This window comes from Stegodyphus dumicola, chromosome 3 (assembly GCF_044657685.1).
Source record: "Stegodyphus dumicola isolate Sdum_Otavi_A_Nest chromosome 3, ASM4465768v1".
In the NCBI taxonomy this organism is placed as follows: domain Eukaryota; kingdom Metazoa; phylum Arthropoda; class Arachnida; order Araneae; family Eresidae; genus Stegodyphus; species Stegodyphus dumicola.
The window spans coordinates 32654762-32678772 of NC_140770.1; the positions used below are offsets into that span (position 1 = coordinate 32654762).

The 24011-nt window shown below is 32.3% G+C and overlaps 1 long non-coding RNA gene and 1 pseudogene across 2 annotated transcripts in view; one reads left to right on the plus strand and one right to left on the minus strand.

The window, feature by feature from the left end:
* Positions 1-22927, minus strand: part of LOC118193752 (uncharacterized) — a 42120-nt pseudogene extending 19193 nt beyond the window's left edge. The window contains exon 1 of the transcript XR_015040066.1: positions 22557-22927. The product of XR_015040066.1 is annotated as an uncharacterized LOC118193752 (transcript). The remainder of the gene's footprint in view (positions 1-22556) is intronic.
* On the plus strand, positions 5989-11860 carry LOC146997953 (uncharacterized). The gene is made up of 3 exons (XR_015040172.1): positions 5989-6103; positions 8644-8733; positions 11725-11860. It is a non-coding gene; the product is annotated as an uncharacterized LOC146997953 (long non-coding RNA).
* Positions 22928-24011: the final 1084 nt, after the last annotated feature.

Below are 24011 nucleotides of genomic sequence, written 5' to 3' on the forward strand. Positions count from 1 at the left end.
TGGACCTGACGTAATACTCATACAAGAGACTCACTTTAGACTAGCACTTAAAGTACTACAGTCAAAAGTCGTTAATTCGGACACCCATAATCCGGAATGATCTATAATCCGGACCTCAAAGCTACAAACTTTCTGCGCATGCGTGGCGTTGACACATGCGCGTAAGACCTTTACGTCCGCGAATATGCGTGTGCGCATGCGCGTTTAATGTATAACAGATGGTATAAGCTAAGCTAAAATTATCTAATTCAGTTAATGTTGCAGATTGCGTTGTTCCTTAATCTTCGAATTGAATCTGGCTTATTATTTTTTGCAGACTGTTAGAGCAATTTTATAAAAGTAAGCTTGAACTTTCGATTATGTCAAATAGAATTTCCGATATATATTTACTAATATGTAAAGGATCTACAAAGCGAAAGTATGTTTCGAAGTCCATTAAACAAAAAGTGGAATTGCTGCAAAAAATGGATAAAGGCATATCCTTCGTTTCTCTAACCATTCCGAAATCTGTTTATCAATTTCACGCTGCTCTGCGGCGGGGGGGGGGAACGCCGCGGCGCGCAATGAATTGGAAGTTGATCTGTCAGTACTATCCTTATCTTCAGGGCAGATGTTTTTATTTTATTTGGCTTATAATTCCTTACTAAATGTAGTATTTCATCTCGATGTACTCCGTCTTTGATATGGTGTAAATCAAATTCCTCGTCATTATAATTCGCTTTCGATATTGAAGAAAGTGACACAGAGGTTATTGAAAACGAAAAAATTTCGATGGACAAATTAGTCGGTATTCTCGACACAGCAATTATAGGACTTGAACAGCGAAACTTTTTAACTAAACTAGAAATTATATCTGTTTAATAGAATTAAAGAGAAAGTATTATCACATGAAACGAAGCAACTTAAACAACTTACATTGAAAGAAATGGTTAATAAAGTAAACAAATAAATATTAAGTTTTTTTTTTTTTTTTTTTTTGTAAATTTTGATACCCTTTAGATCATAATTGTTCTTTATTTCATAAATTATGGTTTCATATTAATATTAAGTTTTTTTTTGTAAATTTTGATACCCTTTAAATTATAATTGTTCTTTATTTCATAAATTACGGTTTGATATTTTTAATTTTATAATTTCTGCATGCCATCTTACCAGATTTAAACTGATGATCTATAATCCGGAAAAATCGATAATCAGGAATCGCTGAAGTCCCGACGAGTCTGGATTAACGAATTTTGACTGTATATGCTAATTATAACACCTACCGTACGGATCGGGACACAAGAAGAGGCGGTGGCATTATCACATTTGTTAAAAAGAGCATGAAACTCTCTCAAATTCCAAATCCCAGCATCACTTTCGAAAGAAATAGAATAGAAATTCTAAACCACAAAAAATTTTAATTTCTGATATATACATCCCACCAAATAACAATCCCATCGCACAAGAACTGATTCACCTCCTAAAATCTAATACTTCTACCATTGTCGAAGGGGACTTTAACGCCAAATATCCCTGCTGGAACCGGGGACCTGCAAACAGGAAAGGAAATGATATATTTAACCTAATTCAATCAATTAATTAAAACATTCATGCCACAGACGAGCCCACCCATTACGGGTACAATAGCGCCACCACAATTGACTACTTCATCTCAAATAACATTACTAACAGATGCAATATTTCTGTAATACCAGCCCTCTCTTCCGACCACAATCCAATTGTATTTGAAATCCCCCATTAATAAATACCCCACTCACTTGACAAAAGTGTAGGAGTTACAAATTGGATCAAATACTCTGACATTCTGAATAACTCCATAGAAGGGAAACCCACGCATCAATAACAAAGAAGAATTAGAACAAGAAGTCTCAAAATTTACCAACTGTATCAACTCTGCATTAAGGGAAACCACCAATACTTTTTACGTGAACAAGCCTTTCCTCCTTCTGCCTGCCGATATAAGAAATAATATTAAAGAGAAAACTGGCCCCGTAAAAGATGGCAAACCACCATAGATCCACAACTGAAACGCGAATTAAACTCAATGCAAAAATAAAGCAACAGAAGAATTAAGAACTTCAAAAACCAAAAATGGACTACTTTCTTTAATAACCTTCTATAGAGGATAATTCCCTATTTGACATTTCCCGCAAATTCAAGAAACCTTATAAACCTATTCCACCTATTCATGGACCTAGTGGAATTTCATATACAGAAGAAGATAAAGCGAAATCCTTTGCGGACTATATGGCAGATACATTCACTCTTAATCCGACTCCGTATGACTTAACCATATTCAACGGGTCAGCCTGGTGGTCAATGACTTCCTTAATACACCTGCTCCGTGCAACTTCACTTTCTTGACAACCCCAACAATCGTTGCCAACACTATTAGCTCCTTACAGACAAAGAAAGCCCCAGGATACGATGGCATCTCGACCAAAGCTCTGAAATATTTCCCCATAAACGCTCTCACCTGCCTAACTAAGATCATCAATAACATTATCAAATTCGCTCATTTTCCTAGCCCATGGAAGCAAGCGATAATAATAGTTTTTGCTAAACCGCAACAAAATCTCACCTTCCCTCAGAACTATCGCCCTGTCAGTTTACTAAGTCATTTTTCTAAAGTTACTGAGAAAATTCTACTTTTCCACATCCAACGAATTCACCTTTCCATGATTTTTTCCCAGAACAATTCGGTTTTCGCAATCATCATATCACTTGCCACCAACTTCTAAGAGTTATCAACATTATCACTGAAGGCTACAACTGCAAGCTTCCGACCCGTGCCATATTCCTCGATATCGCGAAAGCTTTTGGCAGGGTATGGATTCGCGGCCTCATTTACAAATCAATCACTCTCAATTTTCCAGATCATTTTATTCGCTTGATTGCCTCTTTTCTCAGAAACAGAACATTCAGAATCAAAATTGGTACTACTTACTCAACCACCAGAGTTATGAAAGTTGGTGTCCCACAGGGGTCGGCACTTTCGCCGTATATTTTTAATATATATATGCAAGACATCTCTAAAAACCCTTCTGTTCATCTAGCACTCTTTGACATCGCCGTACTTACTAAAGCCTGCACAGCAATCGTCGTAAGAAACCATCTCCAGAACTATCTCATAAAACTGGAAAAATGGCACACCCTTTGGAGGCTAAAATTAACGATGATAAAACCAAAGCAATAATTTTCCGTAGAGGGAATATGAACTATTACCCTCCACCCCCTGAAATATTTGACGAAGAAATAGACTGGGTTAATGATACTAAATGCCTTGGAGCTGCCCTGGATCTAAAACTTACCTTCAGAAACCACTTCCGTTCTGTAGCACAAAAATTTTAAATCACCTCAGCTACTATGCGACCTCTTCTTGGTAGAAGAAGCAACTTACCTACTACAAACAAATTAATTTTATATCGCTCCATACTTCGTCCAGCCCTCCTTCATGCCGCTCCGATCTGGGAATATGCAGCTAAAACCAATATTAAACAATTACAAGTACTGCAAAATAAAATTTTACGAGAAATTATCAACGCTCCTTGGTATATTCCAAACACTTACAGTTACAGAGACTTTCAAATCGAACCTATTCAAGAGTATATTAAATGATTAGCGGTCAACTTCTTTCATTCAGTACAAACCCACAGTATTAGCCTTATTAGCCTTCTCAGACACTCTCCGCATCCCGGTGAGAAACACCGGTACCCAAGTGACATCCTACCCACTTAAGATTTACAACCTTAATTAACTCGTTCACGCTAAATTGACTCTGCTACATCTTGTAACGACTGCCACATCTTGTAACGACACTGACCTCACCCCACCCCATTCGCCGCCGCTAGCGCGGACCTGATTCTCTTTCCCTCTCCCACACCTCCTTCTACACTATTCTTCCCTCTTTTCCCTCCAGACTGCATACCAGAAGCCAAGTAAAAAGATGTTCCTACATCTTGACACTCGAGAATAAAATACGATTTGTGTGTGAATTCAGTAATCTGGATAAGGTAAGTCCATTATACTTTTTCTTGTTCCTTTTCGGATTCCTGGCACCAATTAAACATTGTCCTAGGCTATGTAAAGCTTCATTCCCGTATCTCGCATCTATACGTGAACAGTCCCCCCATAGCACAAAACATCCTCAGGATGTCCTATTTAAGTCGCAATATCCCGGGACATACTTAGGATGTCCTAAGGAGGTTGATTCTCAGATGTCCTGAGGAGGTCGTAATTTAACATCCTGAGGATGTCTTATTTAAGTCGCTATGTCCCGGGATATGACAGGATGTCCTGAAGATGTTGATTCTCAGATGTCCTGAGGAGTTCACCAATTTCACATCCTGAGGACATTCATTCTGCATTGTCCGGAGGACTTTCGTTGTCAAACATTTTGAGGATATTTGTTCTCAAATTTACCAGTTTTAATTTTTTGACATTGCACATCTGAAACTTGCACATTATTTTATTTTCCATATGTATTTTACTAAGTTGTTTCTAAATACTGTACATTAAAAATATTGATATGATTGATGATTTATTCTTGTTATTTTGTTATTAATTTTAACTGCTATTTTTTCTGACGTTTTTAAAAATTTATTTAGTTATGGAAAAGATTTTTTTCAATGGATTAGCATTTTCTAGAATATTTGCAAAATTCTAAATAACATATTTTTTTATAAAAAATGTATAAATTACATGTATAATTACTTACAGATTACAAACCCTACTACAAATATAGGTAAAATTAGATATATATATATTTAATTACGGAAACGATTTTTTTTTTAATTTGGGTATAGAGACATTAGGTATTTTTTTGGAAGCAGGAAACATGAAAAATTAGCAACTGCCTTCGCCGGGAATCGAAGGACGGACCTCTGGAATACCGGCCCAGTGTGCAGAACCACTACACCACGAAGACACGCTAGGTGTGGTGGTGGTGTATTTAATTATGGCAAAGCACACTAGGGCTATCTGCCTTAGGGGAGGGATGTCTTCGTGGAAGACTTTCTAAGGGAAAGTGGCTCGTATACACGTTACACGTGGGGAAAACCACGAAAACACCCATGCAGCCAGCCCGTTCGCGGGATTCGAACCTCGGATCGCACTACCAGGGTTCAGCGACTTTACCGCTCGGCCGCTGGTGGGCCGAAGACACGCTAGGAAAGCGGAAGAAATACCTCATATTACTTCTCTTTTTAAAGGCCGACTTTTTTTTTAAGGGGATCCAATCACTAAATCCTGGGTGTGGATATACCTCATCCAACACCTTTTTAGTTCGGGCGCCACTGTAGAGACATTAGAATTTTTTTGGGAAGCCGTAGAGATGAAAAATTAGCAACCGCCTTCGCCGTGAATCGAACCACGGACCTCTGAAATACCGGCCCAGCGTGCAGAACTATTACACCACGAAGGCACGCTAGGAAAGCGGGAGAAATACCTCATAAGGAAAATTTTTTCCCTCTAATTACAGGACAGAAAATGTTTTTCAATCGCGCGATCTGTTATTGATATTGAATTACAGTCGTGCGATAATTTCGCAGTAAAGATACATCTCTTATGACTATCCAAGATTCTAGAAACTTTGGTCTTATATAGAGATGGTCGTCTTATAGAAATAATGCTTAATATCAATATTTATTTATAATCTCAGAACTATTGGTCACTTTCAGAAGTGGTCGTTTGAGAGGCGATATTCTATATATTTATTTACTGATACTCTCAGATTCCAAAATTTGTTTATATTCTCAGAAACATTGGATGGAAGGTGGTCGTCCCATACATGCAAAATTTTACATTTCATTAAAAATGAATTCGGCGTTACTTAACTATTTCCCTATTAATTAATTAATTAGATAAAGAAAAAATTAGGAAATAGTACTGTTTATTACGGAATAATGTAGGAAGTTCTACAGAACTATATTCTTTCGCGTCATTTCACATTGTATCCGGCAAACTACTAGTTCCTCGTATTCTTCCGCAAATCCGTAAACATCTATCTGACAAAGAAATTCTTTGTGTCTGATTTGAAACGAAATCCAAAATGGCTGCGCAATGAGGTTAACTTGTATGGATAATTTTTGTTGCATGAAAGGTAAGTTCAGTTGCAATACTTGTATGTTTACTTTTTTTGCTTTTCGAATTTATGTTATTTATGTCATTTTGACAGTTAAATGTTTCACAGCTTTATGAATTGTTACCATTCTGTCGTGAATTACGTATATCTCAATGGCTGGCTGTCTTTTCAAATATCTAATTTGCCCTGCTATCCAAATGTTTATGACTGAATTTTTTTTAGTCTAGTTTATGCATTCAGTTTCAAAATAATATGTGTGATCAGATTGCTTATTATTTTATTGCAGCAATAAATTTATATTAAATAGTTTGAACAATTGTATAAAAATAAGAGTTTGCATTGTTTTGTCCAAAATATGTATGGTTGAAACATTATCTTAATCTAGTTTGTAATTCAAGTTTTTTTGGGGGTACTGTTCTGTTATTGGGACCAGAATCGGAAATGTATGAACCTGTGTTCGTAAGTATGTGCATAGATGTGTATATGTAGACACACAAACATACAAATATACAAGCATACATAAATACATTTCTGAGCCCGGTCCTGATAACAGAACAGTACCTTTTTTTAATCTTTTTTGAATATTTTATAAAAGGATTAAGCATTTTTCAAACTGCATATCATTTTAAGATTCGACTTGCAGGAAGACAAAATATGATCATTCAATCAAATGCTTATGAATGCTTTTATCATTTTCTCATAAATATTGTTTGCATTTTTATTGTATTTTAGATACTTTAGTTATGTAAAGTGAACATGAGAATATTAGGAAAGCTGAAGAATATGAATAGCTACCATAATACATGTATTTTTTCATCGAGCCCATTGTTTTAGAAACCAATGCACCATTATTATATGCTGGCTTATTTTATAGTTATATGCAGTTTAATTTTATGTTCATGTTACTGTAGTATTGTCATTATAGTAAAAGTATTGATAATTTTTGTTGAATCTTGCAAGTTGCCTAACATTCAGAATTATTACTACCGAATTTTACTGATAGGTTTTTTTAAGTTGACATAATCTGTCTGATAAATAAAATAAACTGGTGTTTAAATTATATGCATTTCTCTTAATGTTTCATTGAAAGTGAGATGGAAATATAAATGCTGTCCAGAAAAGTGAATTCTTTTTGCCTGAAATAACAAATTGTGCTAAATGATTAATGTTTATATCATTTTAGAAATGTCAATATTAGTTTCTCCTCCGTCTCTTCTTTGATTTTGAAATAATTTATAATAAAATAATATATGCATAAGTGTAATTAATGTAAAGTGTCATTCAATAATATAATTTATTTTTACTGATATTTTTATATTTCTTATCTGGGTTTTCTTTAGGTGTTAGAAGGAGGAAAAGACTGTAATGTTTAAGGAAATAATTAAAACATTACAGTTTTTTAAATAACACAGTTACAGTAATGTTTATTGAAGCAATCAGTACTGTGTGATTGCCAGTGATTGAATAATGTTAAAATGCATTGTTCATAAGGAAATCTTTGTGTTATAGATTTTATTTTGACACAAGCTGAAATTTGAATTATTAGGAAGCACTTTGAAAACCCGAATTATTTCCTGAATCATTAATCAGGCCAATATATAACATACAAATTTTCATACAAAATTATTTCTTTGAGCATATTATAAAGAGCCCATTTAATTTTATTATTTGTACAAATTTTAGACAAAAGTAGCATGTAACAGTTAAAGATTTATTGAAGCCTACTTGTTACTTGTGGTAACAAAGAAGTGTGAAAGATATTGCCACATTAGCGAACATGACGATCATTGATGCTTAGTTTAGAAATTTAATAATATATTGAGAAATGCTGGGAACTTTCAGAAGTAGACATTTTGAAAATGATGGGCTTGATAAGAAATTTGCATGGTTTTATTATTTATTCTTTAGTTAAGAATGGATTTTAGATGTTCATGTGAAAGAATTCTCTTTAATTATATGTGAAAGAATTGTTAAAGTTTGGCATTTAAAAAAAATGAATTAATAATATGCAATTATCTTTTTATTATACATATATTACTATATATTTCTAATGCGCTATGTAAATGTCAGTGCTAAACAATTGAGATACTATTTTCGGGGCAATCTTTTCTTATACATGAAAAATTCTGATACTTTCTTATCATCTGCCCTCACAGCTTCAACTTATGCTAAAACAGCAAGAGTATGCACACAATAATAGCAAACTATGAATATGCATACCACACACATGTATTTACATGCTTTATATTTAATCTTTATTTCTGAATAGTATTCCATTGGATGAAAAATATGTGAATATTGACCCAATATATATATTTTTGTGTGTGTGCATCCTAAAATTTCTTGTTTCTTATAAAGTGCTTATTTGAATTACTACTTGTGAACAGAGCAGTAGATATGAACCGTAAACTAACCATTTTGCCAATTTTCACAGCTTTGCAGATAGTCAGAAAGCACCAAAATTTGTAATAATGTTAAAGTTTAAATGATGTTCTATACTTTTGTGTTAATTTTTCTATTCTATTAATTCTATTACTGTGTTATCAAACTTTCTGCAGGAATTTCAACTGGTTAAGATGTTATTACCATGTGGAGAAGAATTTGGTTTTCAAGCTAGAAAAAATTGCAGCTGAAGGATTTTGTAGAAGGTCAGTCAAACTGGTTTTAGTTAATTATAATTTAATTTTGGGTGAAGAATTCTCAAATTTATTTATCATAAGTGTCTTCTAAATTAAATTCTGCTTGTTTTTGAAATTTTTCATGACATTCATTCTTTGATTACTATTATTTTTTTTTTTTTTTTAAATTTACTAACTTATGTCCAGGCACATAATGTTGCATTTAATGCCATACCTTAAATATTGTAAAATGTTAAAATAATACATTTCACTTAAAAATGTGGTTGTGACAGTAAATTTTCTGTTACATTTAATCATATCTATAAACATTGGTATACATCATTTTTCAATAATCTGTATATTATTTTGTGCATTTCTTTTACATCCAAGATCTGGCATATGACTTGCTTTTCAAACTGATAACATGGTGTAATAATGTAATCTAATGGTTAAAGTTTACTATGGAACGGGCCAAATTTAATAAATTATTCTTTGATAGAAATTTATTCATGTGTTCAGTGTGTCTCATCTCGTTAAATTGCTAAAGTAAATTTTATGTACTTGCATTTAGGAATTTTGACTGTATCAGAGTAGTTTTCAGTTATTATAACATGCAAAGGAAAAAATTCATTCATAGCTCCGTATTTAAAATTAGTTAATTAAAGTCCTTAATAAAGAGGGACGTTTTGTTGTTTTTAATGTCGATAGAGTTTAATTCAAAAATATGCCACATTAAGGGTTACTTTTTAACCTAATTTAAAATTTTCATTACTTTAACATGTCCAATAATTGTTATTTTAACTCCGATATTGTAATAATATCAAAATTCCTTACTTTTTGATAGGTAATCCAAATGTAAAACAAGAAAAGAAAAAATTAAAATCTAGAAGTATATTTATTTCATACCTCTAACAAATAAAAACAATGCAAGCACTTTTTACTGTCTATCTGCATAGTGTGGCATGTCTCGTAAGACTGAGATTTGTATGGTCAAATCCATGTTTCAGTTAAAGGAAAATGCATGCACAGTTTTCTGATTTTCCCTTCGATTAAGGATTCTGTATATACTAGCATAAGAAATATATTAGTTAATGCAGTGTTATACATCAATATTTATAGGCAATTATTGTGGCTATGTTTATTATAATTTTGTTCACTGTAATGGCTGGAGTGCCTAAACCATCATGCTGTGTAAACAAAACTCAAATCTTCATCTCTGCATACTGCTCCACTAGTGTTTAAACCACTGAAATGGTGATTATGGTAGAACATCTTTGGTAAAAATTTACTCTACTGTAACCCTTGGCGAATCGTTTCTTTTTTTTTTATATCAAGATCGTCACCTGAGAGGATCGGCACCAATTTCAAGGTGGCCGCTACACAAAACCAAAATAAGAAGTCAAAGACATACACAAACTCTGTGTCCATGTACACATTGACCTATTAAAACGAACTGCACAAACTGGGCATTGTGCACTGCCTTAACTTTGTCCATGTACACATTGATCTATTTTCACTTTAAGAAAATCAGAAAGTTAAAAATATCATAGTTACCAGAAAAAATTCACCACTGTCTTAACATACAGACAACCAAAAATACACAAACAGAGAGGAATAAGTTACCAAAAATACATATTTCCTAACATAAAAACAACATTAAACAACAAATCTTCTAACAAAAATTAACACACGGAGACAAAAAAATAAATGAAACGTCATTTTCTTCACGTACCTTTTTTTTCACATGCATATGTTTAGGCTTCCCACCACCATCCTCCAGGTAAGCAATTCAATTCAATTTTTCGTCTCTTAGTCACCTCAGACATACTGAAACGATGGTACCCACACCAAAATAATAAATAGCATGTTCAAAATACAAGACCATACCACTTCCGTGCAACCAAACACAGCAATTGAAAAGAATGGTAAGAACCAAAAACCTGGGACCGTACAAAAGGTTTACTATTAAAAAAAGTAGCTCAAAACTAAATTTATCACAACACATTGGCAATATTTGAAATAACTCCTTTTTATTGACAAAAAAAAAGTTTTTTTTTTTTTTTCCTTAAAGGCTACTTTTGCCAACATTATCAACATTAGGGTTACTGAAAAACTTATTTGACGCAATGGGCTTCCACATTTCACAAACAACCACTTTGCGATTTTTTTTCAGACAGAAACCAAGGTGTACCATACAGTAAAGATTAGCCACATCTTCATTTACTGCTGTAAGTACTTCTTTGGTAAATTTCTGCGGTTAAATTCAAAAGTTTAAAATTGCATTAACATGATCAGATTCAGAGTCATAGCTAGGGTTTTCAGCGCTCAGGGACAACTGAAGATTTCGTGCCCCCTACTGCTTGCCAAGGATGGAAAACATTTAATTCTAAAATGTTCTAACATCAGTTTGGTGCCCCTTGGATTCTGCACCTGGGGACAGATGCCCCTCCTTCCCCCTCTAGCTACGCCCCTGATCAGATTTTATTTTCTGCACGTAGCTAACAATTACATATGTGTTGTCAGATAAATGTTACCAGATGCAGTTAATTATTTTTTACTTGCCAATCTCATGAGACAAGTTTTTTTGGCTCCTGCAAGACTTTACTTTGTGTTGCAAAATAAATTCATTCTCACTCTTTTTGGACTTGCCTACACATTAAATTTAAAATAGTTTTATGAATAGGTAAGATGTGATTAACATAATTTTGTTTCTCTCTTTATCTTGGCAACTTTATATGTTGATTCAGTATCCAGGTTACCTACCAGTGGCTGATTGATAAAACTGCTCATATGTTCAGCTGGTGGTTTGAGTTTATTTTCTGACATAAAAAATTTTAAAAGGCATCCCCCATGTTTATTTTACTATAATCGAAAAATCAAATAATTGCTACTCTGTTTATAGGTATTAAATGTTAAAATATTTTAAATGCTTCCTTTAATTTGCATTGTAATAGTCATTTGTTTAAATTTAATTATGAATTATATTCACATATAGTAATTGTGAGTGTTTTTTTATTTTAGGTGCTGTGAAAGGCAATGACAGAGATCCAATTTATCAAGAGTTCTTATATACATAAGAATACATGGATATAAGATTGCTTTTCATGAATTCAAATAAAATGTGATAAATTGGATTAATAAAAACTATTTTGAATTTTGAAAAGTGTTTTTCCTCTGTTAATCATAATATAGTGCCATAAATTTCTGAATGTGTTTAGTTTTCATCCAAATAAATAGCTTTACAAAAATTTGTCATATTAATAGATATTGCATAATTTAGCATTATTATAAATATTAATTATAGCAGATTCAGCTGAACTACCTTTTTAGTCTCTCTGCAGATGAAGTCACAAAGGTAAGTAGTTAGATATTTTTCTGTATTCCCCATTAAGTAATTTTATCTGGTAAATTACCATTACTTATATACTAAAGGTGAAAGAATAAGCTTTCCTTAAAGATACAAAAATTTGCAGATATTTCAAAAAATTGGTATACGTAAAAAAGTTCTTAAATTGCCACATATGCGAAACTGAAAATGTTATATATGAAATAGTTCAGAAATATAAATATTTTCACTATTTTTTAACTATAATTCACTGCATTTGTTATATATAATCGCAATTTAAGGTAGCAGTGCTTTTCTCACTGTGATTTCTCATGTATTTTGATTCATAAATACACGTACATAAATCCACGTATTTTGATTTCTCTTTTGAGACCGAATAAAAAATGAACTAAACATTCTCGTTGACATTGAGAGTTGAATAAAAGCTCACCTCAAAATAAAATGAATTAATAAATTTATGGAAAATTTTACATAGCATATATTGAGCAGAAAGAGTAAACTTAATATACTTAATGGAATTAATAATTGGTAGAGTTGATTGCAGAATAAAATGCCTTAATTGCATGGTAAACAGTAGATCTTTTGAAGTTTTTCTATGTTGCGTAAAATGCAGATTTAAATTTTTGATATTGATTGTCATATAAATGGCAATTACTGTTTTATTTTGCTCTGAAATGAATGGTTAGTAATAAAATTCTGGATGAGACAACCTTTAACATGCGCTAGAATTTACAAAGTTTAATTTGGTGCTGATTTCAACAGGTAAATTTCATTTTACTGAATTTTGCGTAAAATAATACGAATGAACCATTGCAAATTATTTTCAGAACTTTTTTTTTTTTTTAATCTAAAAGGGCTATTAGTTTTGAAATGTGACTTCATATCGTCAGTCGTAAACTTGTTTCACATTTCATTCAAGTCTTGCCATTTGGCAAAATTTAACATATTTATCTTTAAAATCTAATATATTATTGACTAACAAGCCAAGCTATTTAAAAGCATTACACACAGTTCTTAACAATGCTTTTTTTAATTTTTAATCTGATTGATTTAAAATGCATTTAATTCATGATATATCTAATTGAAAACATTTTAATATTTCTACATAATTACATGATATATTTCTTCAGTTTTCAAATATATAGAAGATATATAACTTTCTGGTGTCAGTATCTTATAAAATGTTTTGCTATTACCACTGCCCCATCTGTATTGATAATCTATGCATTCATAAACTTTTAGCCTCTTTGAGTGACTGCTAAAATCTGAGGCCTTTCAGATTTTTTTTTTTTAATTGTGTGAGCAGAAAGATAGAATTTTAGAAGAGCTTCTTGAGTTACCTTTTGAATGATATAAAGAATTGTTAACATAATGTCAAATTTTTACAACTAAATATTAAATATATAAAAAAGCCTGCAGCATTCTCATGTTACAAAAACATATTTATTTATTCTGAGGCTAGGAATTAATTTAGTTTTAAAAATACAATTTATTCCTTTTAACAATTTCCCAACAGTGTCATCAAAACACTATAAATTCCTTACATGTTTTAAAGAAAGATGATTCATTAATGTAAAGATTATTAAATGGCTAATTTTATTATTCAATTTTTAATACAAATTAATTGAAATTAGAAACTGATTTTGTAAAACAATTTAATTATGAATAATTCAATTTGGGGGCTATTGGATGTTTAAAAATGATCAAAAGATTTTTAATATCTTAAAAATAAAAGCAAAATTTTCAGTTTTAATATTTTGTATTAATAATTCATTTTAATTTCCTTGCTCAGTTTTAATATATTCACAAATTCAGATTTAAAAACAAAATAAGTTGTATAAATATTTTCAACATTTCTGATTTTTCCATAGTAACCATAGGAGAAGGATTTGAGACTATCTGTGTAAAAAAAGTAGGTTTTAGATCATCACACCTTCACATACTTTCACTGGAATTTTCCTCTGTATATATACTGGGATGTGACACTAAGCAGTTGAGAGTATGTATTTAAGAGGTTAAAGGGATATTGTAACTAGTGTTTCAAATCCTGATAACATCCCATACGCTGTCGGTGGGACGTAGATAGGATGTCCTAAGGATATACTGGGATGTGACATTAAGCGCTCAGGAGGATGAGTTTAGGAGGAAATTGGGATATTACGGGATGTCCTGAGGATGTGGTAAGTAGGACTTTAAATCCTAATAACATCCCATATGCTGTCGATGGGACATAGATAGGATGTTTTTAGGATATAATGGGATGTGCTTAGGAGGTTTGTGGGATATTCCGGGATGTCCTGAGGATGTAGTAAGTAGGAGTTCATATCCTAATAACATCCCGCACGCTGTCGATGGGACTTGGTTAGGATGTCCTGAGGATATCCCGGGATGTGACATTAAGCACTCGGGAGGAGGTGTTTAGGAGGTTCGCGGGATGTCCTGAGGATGTGCGCATATCCCGCGAGCAACATCCTTGGGATATCCCAAGGATGTTTTTGTGCTATGTGGGTCTGTTGGCTACACACCATTAGGACACAAAATGGATCATACACCGTTGCGCATATCTGAAAGAATTCATTGCTGCAGTCATACATGTTTGACATTGGACAGTTTGCTTATGAATAAAATAGATAACTATGTGCATGTAACAGAAGCAATGAGTACAGACGGCTTTCCCTTCTTTCTCACACACAGCAAACGTCAGTTTATTAAACAGATCTTAAAATAATATTCCACTTAAATGAAGGGAACTTTCTGTACATGAACACTTAATTTTCTTCCACTCTCTCTTGTTGCAACAAATTCTAATTCGTACGTTTTCAAACTTTATTAAACTAATTTTAATAATTATTTTTGATATCAAGTGTATTTTATTTTCTATAGCATTTAAATAAACACTTAACTTATATAATCTTAATCGCAAAGATCGTCGACTACGATTTCTTAAATATCTTGGTTCAACAATACAAAACTTTACTTGCACCCCTTATTATTCTTAATTTTTCTGATATATTGCTTTTTGATTTACTTAGGCCCAACGAATGATTTGACATATCAAGTAATAGTTTTTAGTTTTTTTTTTTTATAATACGTAATATTCACAGTCTTTAGCTCTATATTCTCGAAATGTATAGCTTACATCTAATTATAATATATTAAAATGTATTAAAAATTAATACTAAAATATATATTTGAATAAATAATAATGGAATTGTCTTGCAGAAATTTATTAAGAAATACTTGAAGGAATACAATGGAGAGCAAAGAAAAGATCAAGTTTTCAGAAATCCGGAATTCCATTGAAGTTCTTCAGAGTGGTAATGTAAATTCTGACCTTTAAAAGTTACTACATATGGGAAAAAGTGAGAATATGGGTTCTTAATGGATATAAGAGAACATTTTCAGAGGAAATTCAAAATAATTAGATTTAGTTAATTAAAGTTAAAAGATTCAATACGTGGATAATAATTAAATGCTTGTACTGGAAAGCTTTTGTTTTTCTGAATATTTTTATACAATTCAATTAAGAATTTATAGTTTTTATCAATTATTATTTTATTCTTAAAATCTCTATTATGGAGCTATATTTGAATAAGGCTTTTTTTTTTTCGTTGTTCTCAGTTGGTTCATTTTGCTTTTCACAACTAACCACGAATTTGAAAGTGGATTTGCATCCATATTATTTTGTGGGTAAGGCAATATTTACTTTTATCTAGAAAAGAAGGTTGTCTTAGGGCATTAGTATACATGAGGAAGAGAGAAAGGGGGAAGCAATATTCTTAGAATACTATTATATTCAAGCCAAAATTTATAGTTTTAAAGCAGTGATAAACTTCTTTTGTGTCACAGTTCTCTCCAGAGGTTAAATTGCGCCGGTACTTCTTAATTTCGAGGATAAATCCTAATTGTAGCCAGAGCCCTAAATAAGAAAGCTCCGGCACTTCATTTATGTAACCGAATAACAAATTCAGCAGAAATTTGATCTCGAAGATTTTATTTTTAATAATAAAATTATTCTAAAAATCGATTTTAACTTCTGAAGGCATGCGTACTTTTCCTTGGGAAACAAACCTTAATGAGAAATCGGGGCTTTTAAGGAAAGAAAAACCTCCACCCACATGTCAAAGGTTTGTTTTTCTGATGGTACAATGAGTTTACAACAGATTGTAAATTTTTCCTTTCAGCGCTAGTGTTCTCCTGAGGAAAAAAGCACCTGCAGACTTTCTCGAAAGTTGTAACCAAAGACGGGGGGGGGGGGGATGAAAATTATCATTTGTTGCTTTGTTATTAGATAACCCTCGGATTCGGAGAAAATGTGTTCTGTCACATTTAGCATGACACCTGATTTATACTGGCAAGAGATGGTTGTCAGATGGAATGTTGGATTCTTCTCTTGAATGGACTCTTTTCTTTTTGTTTTCATATTTACAAATCATACCTTAAAATTTTCTCTATATTCTGTTGCTGTTTATAGCATTCTCTCTACTAGAATATGGGCATGTGGAAGGCCTAATTTGAACTTTAAATTTGTTTTATTATCGTTTTCATATTTTGTATCACTTGAACGAATTTTTTATTAACAAACTAAACGATTTCAAAGAGAGCAATGGCACTACTGTACGGGGAAAAACATTTTTATCTTCAGCGCGCGAGACTCTGTATCGGAAATTCTAAAGATATGCTCATATTAAAATTATTTTGCGATATTGCTCTTGAACTGAATTTTATGGTTTAAGTGCAATGAATATGATATTTAATAAATACGGGTAACGCACAAAATTTAAAAAAAAGCCCGGCTGATCTTTGGAATATGGTAACTGGTAGTTTGGCGACATTTTAGAGGCGATAAAGGTTACTACCTAGGACTTTGGTAATAATGTGAGAAGCACTCAGTTCCGATTACGCATTATTTTGTGTGAGGGAAATGAGAGATCATGAGATATGTCATGTGACATTAATGGACGAATTACAGTTGTTTAATCGGAAAAGGGGGGAAATCTGGAAATTTCGTATTTAGCTATATTCTGTGTTGTGTGAAACGTGACATAATGGACGAATTACAGTTCTTTAATCGGAAAAGGGGGTTAATTTGGAAAAGCTTCATTGTGTGTTGTGTGAAATAGTGATGATTAATTTTCGGATTGCATGGCGCTATGTAAAGTGAATTCTAAATTTTTAATGCGTTTATCTGATAATAATAATAAGTTGAGATTGTGTGAAAGGAAGGATATTACAAATATTTTTGGCCAAAATTTAATATATATTTTTGGCGAGAAACTTCACGCTGCCATATTATTATCTAAATTTTTTGTCTACATTTTGAACTTTTAGCCTAAAATGTCTCCAAAAACGCGGTTTTCGCACATGCAAAAACTACGTTTTGAACACACAATTTGGGGGGGGGGGATGAAAATTATCATTTGTTGCTTTGTTATTAGATAACCCTCGGATTCGGAGAAAATGTGTTCTGTCACATTTAGCATGACACCTGATTTATACTGGCAAGAGATGGTTGTCAGATGGAATGTTGGATTCTTCTCTTGAATGGACTCTTTTCTTTTTGTTTTCATATTTACAAATCATACCTTAAAATTTTCTCTATATTCTGTTGCTGTTTATAGCATTCTCTCTACGAGAATATGGGCATGTGGAAGGCCTAATTTGAACTTTAAATTTGTTTTATTATCGTTTTCATATTTTGTATCACTTGAACGAATTTTTTATTAACAAACTAAACGATTTCAAAGAGAGCAATGGCACTACTGTACGGGGAAAAACATTTTTATCTTCAGCGCGCGAGACTCTGTATCGGAAATTCTAAAGATATGCTCATATTAAAATTATTTTGCGATATTGCTCTTGAACTGAATTTTATGGTTTAAGTGCAATGAATATGATATTTAATAAATACGGGTAACGCACAAAATTTTAAAAAAAGCCCGGCTGATCTTTGGAATATGGTAACTGGTAGTTTGGCGACATTTTAGAGGCGATAAAGGTTACTACCTAGGACTTTGGTAATAATGTGAGAAGCACTCAGTTCCGATTACGCATTATTTTGTGTGAGGGAAATGAGAGATCATGAGATATGTCATGTGACATTAATGGACGAATTACAGTTGTTTAATCGGAAAAGGGGGGAAATCTGGAAATTTCGTATTTAGCTATATTCTGTGTTGTGTGAAACGTGACATAATGGACGAATTACAGTTCTTTAATCGGAAAAGGGGGTTAATTTGGAAAAGCTTCATTGTGTGTTGTGTGAAATAGTGATGATTAATTTTCGGATTGCATGGCGCTATGTAAAGTGAATTCTAAATTTTTAATGCGTTTATCTGATAATAATAATAAGTTGAGATTGTGTGAAAGGAAGGATATTACAAATATTTTTGGCCAAAATTTAATATATATTTTTGGCGAGAAACTTCACGCTGCCATATTATTATCTAAATTTTTTGTCTACATTTTGAACTTTTAGCCTAAAATGTCTCCAAAAACGCGGTTTTCGCACATGCAAAAACTACGTTTTGAACACACAATTTGGGGGGGGGGGATGAAAATTATCATTTGTTGCTTTGTTATTAGATAACCCTCGGATTCGGAGAAAATGTGTTCTGTCACATTTAGCATGACACCTGATTTATACTGGCAAGAGATGGTTGTCAGATGGAATGTTGGATTCTTCTCTTGAATGGACTCTTTTCTTTTTGTTTTCATATTTACAAATCATACCTTAAAATTTTCTCTATATTCTGTTGCTGTTTATAGCATTCTCTCTACTAGAATATGGGCATGTGGAAGGCCTAATTTGAACTTTAAATTTGTTTTATTATCGTTTTCATATTTTGTATCACTTGAACGAATTTTTTATTAACAAACTAAACGATTTCAAAGAGAGCAATGGCACTACTGTACGGGGAAAAACATTTTTATCTTCAGCGCGCGAGACTCTGTATCGGAAATTCTAAAGATATGCTCATATTAAAATTATTTTGCGATATTGCTCTTGAACTGAATTTTATGGTTTAAGTGCAATGAATATGATATTTAATAAATACGGGTAACGTACAAAATGTTAAAAAAAGCCCGGCTGATCTTTGGAATATGGTAACTGGTAGTTTGGCGACATTTTAGAGGCGATAAAGGTTACTACCTAGGACTTTGGTAATAATGTGAGAAGCACTCAGTTCTGATTACGCATTATTTTGTGTGAGGGAAATGAGAGATCATGAGATCTGTCATGTGACATTAATGGACGAATTACAGTTGTTTAATCGGAAAAGGGGGGAAATCTGGAAATTTCGTATTTAGCTATATTCTGTGTTGTGTGAAACGTGACATAATGGACGAATTACAGTTCTTTAATCGGAAAAGGGGGTTAATTTGGAAAAGCTTCATTGTGTGTTGTGTGAAATAGTGATGATTAATTTTCGGATTGCATGGCGCTATGTAAAGTGAATTCTAAATTTTTAATGCGTTTATCTGATAATAATAATAAGTTGAGATTGTGTGAAAGGAAGGATATTACAAATATTTTTGGCCAAAATTTAATATATATTTTTGGCGAGAAACTTCACGCTGCCATATTATTATCTAAATTTTTTGTCTACATTTTGAACTTTTAGCCTAAAATGTCTCCAAAAACGCGGTTTTCGCACATGCAAAAACTACGTTTTGAACACACAATTGGGGGGGGGATGAAAATTATCATTTGTTGCTTTGTTATTAGATAACCCTCGGATTCGGAGAAAATGTGTTCTGTCACATTTAGCATGACACCTGATTTATACTGGCAAGAGATGGTTGTCAGATGGAATGTTGGATTCTTCTCTTGAATGGACTCTTTTCTTTTTGTTTTCATATTTACAAATCATACCTTAAAATTTTCTCTATATTCTGTTGCTGTTTATAGCATTCTCTCTACTAGAATATGGGCATGTGGAAGGCCTAATTTGAACTTTAAATTTGTTTTATTATCGTTTTCATATTTTGTATCACTTGAACGAATTTTTTATTAACAAACTAAACGATTTCAAAGAGAGCAATGGCACTAGTGTACGGGGAAAAACATTTTTATCTTCAGCGCGCGAGACTCTGTATCGGAAATTCTAAAGATATGCTCATATTAAAATTATTTTGCGATATTGCTCTTGAACTGAATTTTATGGTTTAAGTGCAATGAATATGATATTTAATAAATACGGGTAACGCACAAAATTTAAAAAAAAGCCCGGCTGATCTTTGGAATATGGTAACTGGTAGTTTGGCGACATTTTAGAGGCGATAAAGGTTACTACCTAGGACTTTGGTAATAATGTGAGAAGCACTCAGTTCCGATTACGCATTATTTTGTGTGAGGGAAATGAGAGATCATGAGATATGTCATGTGACATTAATGGACGAATTACAGTTGTTTAATCGGAAAAGGGGGGAAATCTGGAAATTTCGTATTTAGCTATATTCTGTGTTGTGTGAAACGTGACATAATGGACGAATTACAGTTCTTTAATCGGAAAAGGGGGTTAATTTGGAAAAGCTTCATTGTGTGTTGTGTGAAATAGTGATGATTAATTTTCGGATTGCATGGCGCTATGTAAAGTGAATTCTAAATTTTTAATGCGTTTATCTGATAATAATAATAAGTTGAGATTGTGTGAAAGGAAGGATATTACAAATATTTTTGGCCAAAATTTAATATATATTTTTGGCGAGAAACTTCACGCTGCCATATTATTATCTAAATTTTTTGTCTACATTTTGAACTTTTAGCCTAAAATGTCTCCAAAAACGCGGTTTTCGCACATGCAAAAACTACGTTTTGAACACACAATTTGGGGGGGGGGATGAAAATTATCATTTGTTGCTTTGTTATTAGATAACCCTCGGATTCGGAGAAAATGTGTTCTGTCACATTTAGCATGACACCTGATTTATACTGGCAAGAGATGGTTGTCAGATGGAATGTTGGATTCTTCTCTTGAATGGACTCTTTTCTTTTTGTTTTCATATTTACAAATCATACCTTAAAATTTTCTCTATATTCTGTTGCTGTTTATAGCATTCTCTCTACTAGAATATGGGCATGTGGAAGGCCTAATTTGAACTTTAAATTTGTTTTATTATCGTTTTCATATTTTGTATCACTTGAACGAATTTTTTATTAACAAACTAAACGATTTCAAAGAGAGCAATGGCACTACTGTACGGGGAAAAACATTTTTATCTTCAGCGCGCGAGACTCTGTATCGGAAATTCTAAAGATATGCTCATATTAAAATTATTTTGCGATATTGCTCTTGAACTGAATTTTATGGTTTAAGTGCAATGAATATGATATTTAATAAATACGGGTAACGCACAAAATTTTAAAAAAAGCCCGGCTGATCTTTGGAATATGGTAACTGGTAGTTTGGCGACATTTTAGAGGCGATAAAGGTTACTACCTAGGACTTTGGTAATAATGTGAGAAGCACTCAGTTCCGATTACGCATTATTTTGTGTGAGGGAAATGAGAGATCATGAGATATGTCATGTGACATTAATGGACGAATTACAGTTGTTTAATCGGAAAAGGGGGGAAATCTGGAAATTTCGTATTTAGCTATATTCTGTGTTGTGTGAAACGTGACATAATGGACGAATTACAGTTCTTTAATCGGAAAAGGGGGTTAATTTGGAAAAGCTTCATTGTGTGTTGTGTGAAATAGTGATGATTAATTTTCGGATTGCATGGCGCTATGTAAAGTGAATTCTAAATTTTTAATGCGTTTATCTGATAATAATAATAAGTTGAGATTGTGTGAAAGGAAGGATATTACAAATATTTTTGGCCAAAATTTAATATATATTTTTGGCGAGAAACTTCACGCTGCCATATTATTATCTAAATTTTTTGTCTACATTTTGAACTTTTAGCCTAAAATGTCTCCAAAAACGCGGTTTTCGCACATGCAAAAACTACGTTTTGAACACACAATTTAGCTAAAAATCCGAAACAAAAACAAAAAATTTAGATAGCAAAAACGTAAAGTTTCTAACCAAAAATATTTGACAAGAATCCATGTACACAGCGACATATTTTAACTTAAAAAAACATCTACGAATTGCACAATGTAGGCAACGAACGAATCTACAAACTACGCACACCTCGCTTTAATAAATTAACATAACAATAAATTTCAAAGAATACCATGTACACAGCATCCTGTTTAAACTTTAAAAAAATTCTACGAATTGCACAATTTAGGCAAGGAAGGAATCTACGATGTACACACTCCTCGCTCTAATAAAATAACATAACAAAAATAAATTTCAAATAATACCATGGACACAGCGTTCTGTTTCAACTTTGAAAAACATCTACGAATTGTACAGTCTAGACTAAATAAACTAAAATAAATTTCAAACAATTTGAAAAAACAACAATAACGACAGAAATTCATACTAAAGAACCAATGAACATAACATTCTACAAAATAAGAACAAGGATAAAATAAAATGCACTTACCATGAATTAATGCGTTTTCGAATAGCAGAAATATAAATTTCATACCGCCTTTAACATGCCGCCACGTAATCACTATTGTATTTACATGACAGCCAGACACACTATCCAGAAAATTTATACTATGATTCAAAAATAAATAAAATCACAAATCCCTACTTCTATCATGCACTGCCATTAAAAATAATCTCCCAGACCCTCTTTCCACACTTCCAAATACCCACTACCCCTCAACAGGATAGCCACAATCATATTTCCTTTTGCCGAACTTCAATTCAACAACTACCATTTTATCTTTCCCTCCCATCTTCTCAGACACAGAGGCGAACCAACGAGCTCCAGCGAAAGATTTTTCAACGTCAACAGGGTTGCCATAGAACACCCAATCGCGCCAAAAACCAGCGCAGAACACATATCGCCACATTTGGTGAAATTAGAGCGTGTATTAAAGTTGTACCGTTAGTATTTTTAATCATTTAAGGATATTATTTTTATGCATTGTTCTAAATGTAAGGAGTAAATAAATTAAAATGGTATTATTTGAAAATTGTTATTAGCAATGATTTAGTTTAAAGTAATTAGGATTGTAATCTAATTTTTATTAATTTAATGTATGTGCTTATTTATATTTTAAGTAGTGTTTTTTAATTGAATTATATTTTAATTTAATGATCGTGATTTTGAGTTATATGTTTGTAGTATTTTGGAATATGTTTGAGTAGTATACGTTGAGTATTTTCATGCATTTTCGTGAAATTTTTCTAATTTATGAGAAAAAAGCAGTGTACATGGATATAGTGAAGAGTGTGCGCAATGCCGTTTTTGTGCAATTCTGGTATGTTTTTTTAAGTAAAAATAAGTCGACGTGTACATGGTTTAGTGATATTTTAATTAAATGATAGTTATTTTGTGAATTTTATGTTTGTAGGAATTTGGTATACGTTTTAGTTGAAGTAAACGTGCATGGAAATAATTTAAATATTTGACACTAAGTATTTGTAATGTTTGCGGTAGGAATTCGTTGGTGACGTTTATAACATAATAGATAATTTAGAGGTAAAAGTTTTTAGATATTTTATTTATTTTATACGTGGAAATGTTCATATTTGGAAATGGTATATACTTTTTCGCGATAAGGTAATTTCATATATGTTCTTTTTACCGGGTTTAAAGATTCAGAAAATTGTCATGCATTTTCGTGAAATTTTTCTAATTTATGAAAAAAAAGCAGTGTACATGGATATAGTGAAGAGTGTGCGCAATGCCATTTTTGTGCAATTCTGGGATTTTTTTTTTTAAGTAAAAATAAGTCGACGTGTACATGGTTTATGTGTATGTGTTATTGTGATAAACGCGCAAGGAGTTTGCGATTGTGCACTTTTTCCCAATTTTGCAGTGAATATTTGTCATGATTAAGCAGTTTTGTTAGATAAAATTTCTAGTATAAGTGTAATTTGG